This window comes from Lathyrus oleraceus, chromosome 4 (assembly GCF_024323335.1).
Source record: "Lathyrus oleraceus cultivar Zhongwan6 chromosome 4, CAAS_Psat_ZW6_1.0, whole genome shotgun sequence".
NCBI classification, from domain to species: domain Eukaryota; kingdom Viridiplantae; phylum Streptophyta; class Magnoliopsida; order Fabales; family Fabaceae; genus Lathyrus; species Lathyrus oleraceus.
The window spans coordinates 362,609,544-362,620,258 of NC_066582.1; positions in this window are offsets into that span (position 1 = coordinate 362,609,544).

A 10,715-nucleotide genomic window follows, 5' to 3' on the forward strand; every position below is an offset into this window, starting at 1 on the left:
TTCAGAAGCAGAAATGCTGAATCAAAACACCTCACCATCATCATCACCATCTCCTTAATCCCCACCTTACTACGAACTCTCCTCTGATACCGAACCATCTGACCCTTAATCCCCCACTCTGGCTCAGCTCCAAGCCTGTGCTTTGGCCTCGCAACAACCATCACATCCTGAACCTGAACCAGAAGTCACTTCCCCACCTCCGGAACATCCAAATCCAACCACATTTGAACCACCTCAAACACCACCTACATAACAACCAACCCACTCTGAACCACAACCAACCCACTCTGAACCACAACCAACCTAACCACCATCTGAACCAACCCCACAACCTGAACTATCCTCATAGACCCACTCTGACATACCACCACCCATCACTTCTGCTGACCCAACAACTCTCACACTTAATTTAAGTGCCCCAAACTCACCCTCCTCACCCTCCCCAGCCTCTGCCACTGAACTAAAAACTACCCTTCCTACCCTTGAAGAAGCAATCCAGGTTTTTGCAGAGTCTTCAGTTGAGAAGGTCAAGTCTCTGACCATCAACTCTGGTATCAGTGATGAAGAAGGTCTCTTTCGACCCGATTCCTATGTCTTATGTAGATTTATACCCGTCTTTGGTTCTCAAGAACCTAATCCAACCGAGAAACCCACCGCAGATTCCAGAACCACTTCCATGGTGGTACAAGCCTGAGCTCTGTTGTGCTTTTCATCAAGGAGAACCTGAACATGATATAGAGAACTACTACCCACTCAAGTATGAGGTTCAAAAGCTGATGAAGAGTGGAATGGTGTCCTTTGAGGATCGAGCGCCGAATATAAAAGCAAATCCATTGCCCGCTCATGGGAACTCTTATGTGAATATGGTGGATGGTTGTCCTGGCGAGTTTAAGGTTTTTGATGTGCGGTTTATCCGAAGATCCTTGGTGCAGATGCATAAGGATATTTATTTGGTGAGTGATTGTGAACATGACCATGACGGTTGTGTTATCTGTAGTGTTAATCGGAGGGGTTGCGAAGTTGTGAAAAGGAACATCCAGCGACTGATGGATGAAGGCATGATCCAAATTGTTATATCCCGTCATGTAGATGACGATGTAAATGTCATAGTGCCCATTTTCAAGCAGCCAGAGAGATTGGTAATCCAGTACGACAACAACAACAGTAACAATGTCAGCAATAGATCAATATGGCCATTGGTTATACGGTTAGCGAGCCCAGTCTCATATTCATCTGATAAAGTTGTGTCGTATCAGTACAATGCAACAATGATAGAAGGCGGTCAAGAGGTCCCGTTACCTACGACTAGCTCTGTGGTGAGCATTGCTGATGTTACCAAGGTGACCCGCAGTGGTCGTGTGTTTGGGCCGGTGTTCCCAAAAGATAAAGAAGAATCAGTTGTTGGAAAGAAGGTAGAAGTGCCTGTTGTAGATCCAGTTGGTGCTTCAAAGGGTAAGTCTGGTGAATCCAGCGATTTGAAGGCTAATGATGATGATGAGGTACTTCAGTTAATCAAAAGGAGTGAGTTTAATGTGGTGGAGCAGCTGCTCCAAACCCCCTCAAAAATCTCAGTGTTGTCTTTGCTCATGAATTCTGAAGCACACAGAGAAGCAATGCAAAGAGTTCTAGAATAAGATTTTGTAGAACATGATGTTACAGTGGATCAATTCGATCATATCGTAGCTAACATCACTTCTTGCAATAATCTTAACTTCTATGATGAAGAGCTCCATAAGGAAGGCAGAAATCATAATCTGGCTTTGCACATTTCTATGAAAGCCAAAGAGGATGCTTTGTCAAATGTGCTTGTTGACACCGGATCATCGTTGAATGTACTGCCGAAGTCAACACTGTCAAAGTTGTCATACCAAGGAGCGCCTATGAGGTATAGCGGTGTAATTCTCAAAGCTTTTGACGGTTCACGCAAAACAGTTATTGGTGAAGTGGACCTTCCAGTGAAGATAGGTCCGAGTGATTTTCAAATTACTTTTCAAGTAATGGATATCCACCCGGCCTACAGTTGCTTTTTGGGAAGACCATGGATCCATGAGGCAGGAGCTGTTACCTCCACTTTGCACCAGAAACTCAAATTTGTGAAGAATGGAAAACTTATGATTGTTGGCGGGGAGAAGGCGCTGTTGGTTAGCCAGTTGTCATCTTTCTCTTATGTTGAAGCTGAGGATGGGGTTGGGACTCCGTTCCAAGCCTTGCCTATTGTTTCTAAAAGAGAGTTGAGGCACCTATGTCCTCATTGAAAGATGCTAAGAAGATTGTGGAAGAAGGCAATGTTGATCAGTGGGGGCGCATGGTAGAGGTATCTGACAACAAAGGCATAACCGGTTTAGGGTTCCAGAAAGGTTCATCAACCGCAAGGTCTGAAGATAGACAACTTAGCTTCCGTAGCGGAGGGTTCATTCATGGCAATGAACAACACTTAGTTGTTGTGCTAGAAGATGACGAAGAGGAAAACTGCACCAATTTTGTGACGCATGGAAAGGTTTGCAACAATAGGACTGATGTTGATATTCCTATTATTTTGCATCGATCTAAGTAATTGCTTTTATATGTTTTAAAATCCTTCTCCTATGCCTAAGGGAGAAGTGAACATTGTTTAGGCATTTCAAATTTGATTATCAATAAAATTAATTCTATTCATCCACATCTATGATGTCTTGTTTTTAGTTTTTGCTTTATTCTGAAAATGGTAATCACAAAAAAACATAAATAAACAATATAATTGTCCATATGCATAATATTTGGTCACAAATTCACTTCTCTAAAATAAAAATATCAAATCATTATGTAGGTTGGTTTCTAACCCCATTGAATACAATGATCATTCTCCTTCTCCAAATTTTGAATTCCCTGTGTTTGAGGCCGAGGAGGAAAGTGATGTAGAAGTGAGTGATGAATTATCCCGTCTTCATGAGTAAGATGAAAAGACCATTCAGCCGTTTGAAGAGCAGATTGAGTTAGTCAACTTGGGTTCCGAGGATGATGTGAAGGAAGTCAAGATTGGGTCTCGATTGTATCCAGATGTCAAGAAGGGGTTGATTGATCTTCTTCGAGAGTATTCAGATGTGTTTGCTTAGTCCTATCAAGACATGCCTGATTTGGATTATGAGATTGTGGAGCATAGATTGTCGTTGAAGCTAGAATGCCCGCCAGTCAAGCAGAAATTGAGAAGAACGCATCCTGATATGGTTGTAAAGATCAAGGAGGAAGTGCAAAAGCAGATTGATGTCTGTTTCCTTGTGACCGCTGAGTATCCGTAATGGGTGGCCAATATTGTGCATGTGCCAAAGAAAGATGGAAAAGTCTGCATGTGTGTTGATTATAGAGATTTGAATAAAGCTAGTCCGAAAGATGATTTCCCTCTGCCACACATTGATATGTTGGTAGACAATACTGCTAAATTTAAAGTCTTTTCGTTTATGGATGGATTTTCCGGATATAATCAGATCAAAATGGCACCCGAAGATATGGAGAAGACCACATTCATTACCCCTTACGGAACATTCTGTTATAGAGTGATACATTTCGGTTTAAAGAATGTTGGTGCAACTTACCAAAGAGCAATGACTACTCTTTTTCATGATATGATGCATAAAGAGATTGAAGTATATGTCGATGACATGATTGCTAAATCGATTGATGAAGAGGAACATGTTGAACATTTGTTGAAGCTATTCCAGCGTTTGAGGAAGTATAAACTCCGCTTGAATCCTAATAAGTGTACTTTTGGTGTTTGTTCTGGTAAGTTGTTGGGCTTTATTGTCAGCGAGAAAGGTATTGAGGTTGATCCTGCCAAGGTCAAAGCAATACAAGAGATGCCTGCGCCCAAAACTGAGAAGCAAGTCAGAGGTTTTCTCGGCCGCTTGAATTATATTTCCAGATTCATTTCCCACATGACTGCCACATGTGCACCTATACTTAAGCTTCTTCGGAAAGATTAGTCTTGTGATTGGACCGAAGACTTCCAGAAAGCTTTTGACAGTATCAAGGAATATTTGCTTGAGCCTCCGATTTTGTCTCTGCCTGTTGAAGGAAGACCGTTGTTCATGTATTTAACTGTGCTTGAAGATAATATGGGTTGTGTTCTTGGTCAGCAGGATGAGACTGGAAAGAAAGAATATGCAATCTACTACCTCAGTAAGAAGTTCACCGACTATGAGACTCGGTATTCTATGCTTGAGAAGACTTGTTACACATTGTCTTAGCCTGCTAAGCGTCTGTGCCAGTATATGTTGAATCATACCACTTGGTTGATATCCAAAATGGATCCAATCAAGTATATATTTGAAAAGCCTGCTTTAACTGGGAGGATTTCCCGTTGGCAGATGTTGCTATCAGAATATGATATCGAATACCGATCTCAGAAAGCGATCAAAGGTAGTATCTTGGTTGACCATTTGGCTCACCAACCAATTGAAGATTACCAGTCAGTGCAATATGATTTTCCTGATGAAGAGATTTTGTACTTGAAAATGAAAGATTGTGATGAACCATTGCTTGAAGAAGGGCCAGAACCTGGTTCCCGTTTGGGCATGGTATTTGATGGAGCTGTTAATCAATATGGAAATGGCATTGGGGCAATGATTATTACTCCTCAAGGCACTCATATACCATTTACAACTAGATTAACTTTCAAGTGTACAAATAATATGGCAGAATATGAAGCTTGCATTATGGGGATTGAAGAGGCCATGAATCTCAGAATCAAGTATTTAGATGTCTTTGGAGATTCAGCTTTGGTTGTGAATCGGATCAAAGGTGAATGGGAGACAAATCAACCCGGTTTAATACCATATAGAGATTATGCAAGGAGGATTTCAACTTTCTTTACAAAGGTTGAGTTTCATCATATCCCTCGAGATGAAAACCGAATGACAGATGCTCTTGCAACGTTAGCGTCAATGATTGTGGTGAAATTTTGGAATGAAGTTCCCAATTTGTCTGTAATGCGTCTTGATAGGCCAACTCATGTGTTTGCTGTTGAAAAGATCAAAGACGAGAAGCTGTGGTATTGCGACATCAAATGTTTCCTCCAAAGTCAGATTTACCCGCATGGGGCATCTTTGAAAGATAAGAAGACTTTAAGAAGATTAGCCGATAATTTCTACTTGAATGGTGATATACTGTACAGGAGAAACTTCGACATGGTGTTGCTCAGATGCATGGATAGACACAAAGCATACCTATTGATGACTGAAGTGCATTAAGGTTCCTTTGGTACTCATTCCAATGGATATGCAATGGCAAAGAAGATGTTGCGAGCAGGTTACTATTGGCTGACAATGGAATCTCACTATTGCAAGTTTGTGAAGAAATGCCACAAGTGTCAAATATATGCTGATAAGATTCATGTTCCTCCGACACTATTGAATGTTATTTCTTCCCCATGGCCCTTCTCCATGTGGGGAATTGATATGATTGGGATGATTGAGCCCAAAGCTTCGAATGGACATCATTTCATTTTGGTGGCAATTGACTACTTCACCAAATGGGTTGAAGCGACATCGTATGCAGATGTAACCAGGCAAGTTATTGTAAGGTTTATCAAGAATAAAATCATATGTCGTTATGGTGTTCCAAGTAAGATCATTATTGATAATGGATCGAACTTAAATAACAATATGGTGGAAGCTCTTTACAAAGACTTTAAGATTGCACATCATAATTCTTCTCCCTACAGACCTAAGATGAATGAGGCTGTTGAAGCTGCAAATAAGAACATTAAAAAGATTACTCAGAAGATGGTTGTCACGTATAAGGATTGGCATGAGATGCTCCCATTTACTTTGCATGGGTATCGTGCATCCGTCCGCACTTCAATAGGGGCAACCCCTTTCTCTCTTGTATATGGTATGGAAGCAGTGCTCCCTGTAGAGGTTGAGATTCCTTCATTGCGTGTGCTCATGGAAGCAAGTTGACTGAGGCTGAATGGTGCCAGACTAGGTTTGATAAGTTAAATTTGATCGAAGAAAAGCGATTGACTGCCATGTGTCATGGTCAGTTATATCAACAGAGGATGAAGAAAGCTTTTGATAAGAAGGTCAGACCTCGTGTATTCAGGGAAGGTGACCTTGTGCTCAAGAAGATTTTATCTTTCAAACGAGATTCCAGGGGAAAATGGACTCCTAATTATGAAGGCCCATATGTTGTTAAAAGAGCCTTTTCAAGCGGTGCTTTGATTCTTACAACTATGGATGGTGAATAGTTCACACGTCCTGTGAATGCAGATGCAGTCAAGAAATACTTCGCCTAAAAAAAGAAAAGAACAACTCGCTAAGTTGAAAACCCGAAAGGGAAGCTTAGGCAAAAATGAGCGTCTCGGTGGATTGAAAACCTGAAAGGGCGATCTAGGCAAAAATTAGAGACATAAAAACAGAAAGAATTTCCCGATAAGTTGAGTACCCCACCTTGGGGCAACTTATGCAAAAATTAGGGATTATGGCAAGTAACTACATTCTGTTGACCTTCAGTGTTTTGAAGACCTTAGTTGAGCACGAGGGTGACGTTGTTTCATCATCCCAGTAGCGCTCAAGAGCACAGTGGATATCAAGAGTTGATAGAAGGATTAAGGATCATTTGTATTCAATGTAACCCTTTTCCATGTAAGTTACCCTTTTTCAACTTTGTAAAAAATCTATGGAGTCTTGTCATTTACAGACTACCATCTCATTAAATAAAGTTGAGCTTTTGTCCAATTGTTTCTACTCTTATTTACTTCAGTCAATAGTTTAAATTTTATTATGATCATTATGGAAATTTAAATTTTTTAATCAAAATCTCTTTTTCTTAAAACATATAAAAGCAAGAATTTTTCAAAGCAATTAAAAGGAAGTATCAACAACACTTTAAAGAGCAGTAAGTCCTTAAGTGCGAAACATCAGAGGTTCCCCAAGAAGTTAACCCTTCGGGTATCCCTAGTTATTTGTGTTGATCCGGTTCCCCTGCGAAGTGTTTGTTCCATAGCAGAGTTCCGATTCTTTTCCCCAGCTAAGTTGGTTGATTCAGTACCTTGCGGCGACAGTGTTTATGTATTTCCCAACAGAGTTCACGATTCTTCAGCAGGGTTGATCTTCAGTACAGTAAGATGTTTTCCCCAGTAGATCGCATTGGTTTCCCCACCAGTCGCCATCCGACTCGCTCCCAGTCAAAGTTTCCTCCTGGTTTCTAAGCAGCTGCTTTGTGTTTGTCATCTGCATGGTTGTCTCCCATTTAATATGGTGTTGACCTAAAATTCCCTGAAGACTCGATAACTTCGCCTCTCCTCAGCAGATTTCCTCCCTCGGCTAGATTTGAGCCTTTGGTTTGTTGATTTCTCTGTTCTCCAGCCACTTGTCTCCCTCTTTTTATGGATTGATCGAGGATTGTACCGATGATTCAATTTCTTGGCGACACCTTTGTATCCTTTGTGATCACTTTGTCAGCATAATCATCATATATATATATATATATATATATATATATATATATATATATATATATATATATATATATATATATATATATATATATATATATATATATATATATATCACTTCAGTTTCCTCCCCAGTTGTTTATCTGGATGGAACCACTCCCCTTGAGTTATGTCCTCATTGGGTTGAGTCTTAATTGACTGTTTCTTTCTAGCTCCTACCTAGATAGATGATTTGAGTCTCCTAAGAGCTTATTACCCAGTAATTGGTAATATTCTTCTTAGTTTGCAGTTTGTTACTTCTTGCCCAATACCCGACAAAAGTATTCCTGTGTTCCCAGTAGTGGAATTCCGAATGGATTCATTTGTTTATGATTCCCCGGGAAGTATATCCTTGATATGTTCACCCTAATCGGTGATAGATATCTTTCTCTCCCCTGCCTGAGTCTATCCTTGATATGTTCATCCTAACCGATGACGAATATTCTCGTCCTTGGTATTCTACCCAATAAAAAGGTAGTTGTAATCCCTATTCTTGTTCGCCAGAGAGTTAATCCTTGATATGTTCATCCTAACTGATGACATGTTTCCTTCTCTTTGCGGTCTTCTACCCAGTAACCGGTAGTTGTAAATCCTGTTTTTGTCCCCTTCATAAAGTTAATCCTTGATATGTTCATCCTAACCGGTGATGAATTTTCTCTCTGATGGTATTCTATCCAGTAACTAATAGATGTAATTCCTATTTTCTCCCCTTTCAGAGTCTATCCTTGATATGTTCATCTTAACCGGTGATGGGTTTTCTCTTTGATGGTCTTCTATCCAGAATTCGATAGATGTAATTCCTACTTTTTTATTCAGTTGGTTTATCCTTGATATGTTCATCCTAACCGATGATGGATCTTCTTCCCTGTTGAGTCTATCCTTGATATGTTCATCTTAATCGATGATGGATAATCTTATCTTTGGTCTTCTACCCAGTAACTGGTAGTTATAAATCCTATTTTTTCTGTAATTTTCCCTAGCAAGGCTATTCTTACCTAGTAACCGGTAATGAATACTCCCTCTTGAAATTTCCCAATGAGTCATCCTTGATATGTTAATCCTAACCGATGACGGATGTCCTCTCTGTCAGATCTTTATTATCTCCTTACCCATTAACAGGTAGTAGATAATAAATTTCTGCCCCTCCTGTGTTGAAGTTTTGTTTCTTCCCCAGTTGAGTTGAGTGCATTTTTCCTTAGTGAAATCGCTTTCCCTGCATGATTCAAGTATTTCAGTTTTTATTTGTATCCCCTGCAGATGTTGTGTTCCCCGACTGAGTCTTTTCCATGTTTGTATGGAATTCCTCTAGTCCCCCAGCAGTTTTAAGTCGTAGTCTGGCCTGCGCATAACTCCTTTATCCCCCAAAGTCTCTGTCTCCCTAGTGAGTTTTCCTTACGGAATACATTATACTCCTGCGCACTTTCGGTCTCTCTGATTTCTTTTCCTTTGTGGAAATATTTCCCCACAAAGAATTTACTTTTGCATTCATATCATATGCATCATGAGGTCTCTTAGGGACCAAAATTTGTTTCTATATGTTGTTATTTAAGCCCATTCTACTGAGTCGACATGAAGATTTTAACATTCGTTTCCTCAGTTAGAATGTCCTTAAATAGGGGCAGTTGTAAGACCCCAATTTTGCATGCCACAATTGTAACACTCAACTTGATCATATCATATCTCTTGAACCAGAAACTCAAAAATAGCAAACTATACATCAAAATCACCAGGAGAGAGTCAAGAATGTGCATGTAAAATTTCAAGCATTTCCAATAAGGCATCATTATTTTATGAATGAAATGGCAAAACATATACCCAAAGCACACATGATCAAAGTCTCTAGAAAAATTAAAAATCAATCAGGCACAACTTTTATTATCATACCTAAAAAAAACTAGAGAGAAATTGGAGATGAATGCAAAAATCCTCATTCAATTTGGATCAACCATGGATTAATTGTGATTTTTTGAAGTTTGGTGATGAAATGAAATAAAGATTTAAGAATTTAAATGAAATAAAATGGCGCCAGTGGCAATTTTGTAATTACGCGCAGCCAGGGGCAAAACGCCCCGTTTCATTAACGGGCGTGGCATCACGCCATTGGACGGCACACGCGGGAAACAAGGATTTGAACGCAATCCATGGCAAAACAGATCAAACAGCCATCTGGAACAAAAACTGGACGCGTTCTTCATGTTCTTGGTCCTTCATCAAGCTTATGAACAAATTCTCATGAAAATGCACAAACCATATATGGTTGGATTCGTCTTTCAACCAGGATCACTAATCTCACAATGACTTTAACCAGAACTCAACACATAAAAAGATTCGATCAAGAAATGTTTTGACATCCACACTTAAATTCCAGATTTCTCAGTCAACACTCAACGAAAACGCACGATTCAAGTTTCATTCTACTCTATGTTGAAGGATCTACCTAAGCCACATGTTGATTTCATGAATTAGAGGTTTTGAATTTTTACCTCTTGATGAAGCAGCTGTTGGAATCGATCGTTTCAGGTCCAAATGATGCGAAACAGATTGCCTAGAGTGATGTAGGAGGTGTATGGAGGTGAAGATTCAGCTCAGAAATGCTTGGATGATGGTGAATTCTCAAACTGCCATGCGAGCTCAAGGTTGCAACAGTTGGATTTCAGAACGATTCTTCCACCAATTGTCTCAAACAGTTCTTCCAAATCACCTGTAAATGATGAACAATGCAAAAGAAGGCAGAAAGAATGAAGAAATTCGATCCAAAAGGTGAAAAAAAGTGTGAAGAAAATTTGTGAGAATTGAGAGAATTTGTGAATTTTGGAGTTTGGATCTGAGAATTGTGAATTGTGATTATCAATTTCTGTTATGATTATGCACTTATACCATGTGTTAATCCAACTACTAAACATGATTAGCACAAATTGGAAGTGATTAGCAAGAAACTCATGTTATGTCAATTGGCAAAATTGCCCTTTTCACAATGCAGCCAATGTAACAGTAAAAAATGCCATGCAAACAAGTCATATTTGATGTTTAGAATATGTTGGAATTGGTTTGAAGTGCAAATAACATGTATTTCTCAAAAACACCTTTTTTCCCACCAAAATACAATTTAGTCCACTTGAAAAATGCCATTTTGATGTGTTGATTTTTGAGGAAATGTAATGATGCAATGTGATAGTACATGTCAAATGTGGTTTGCTCAAAAAAGAATCACCCAATTTGGCCTTTCCATTCAAAAGTTATGGCACTT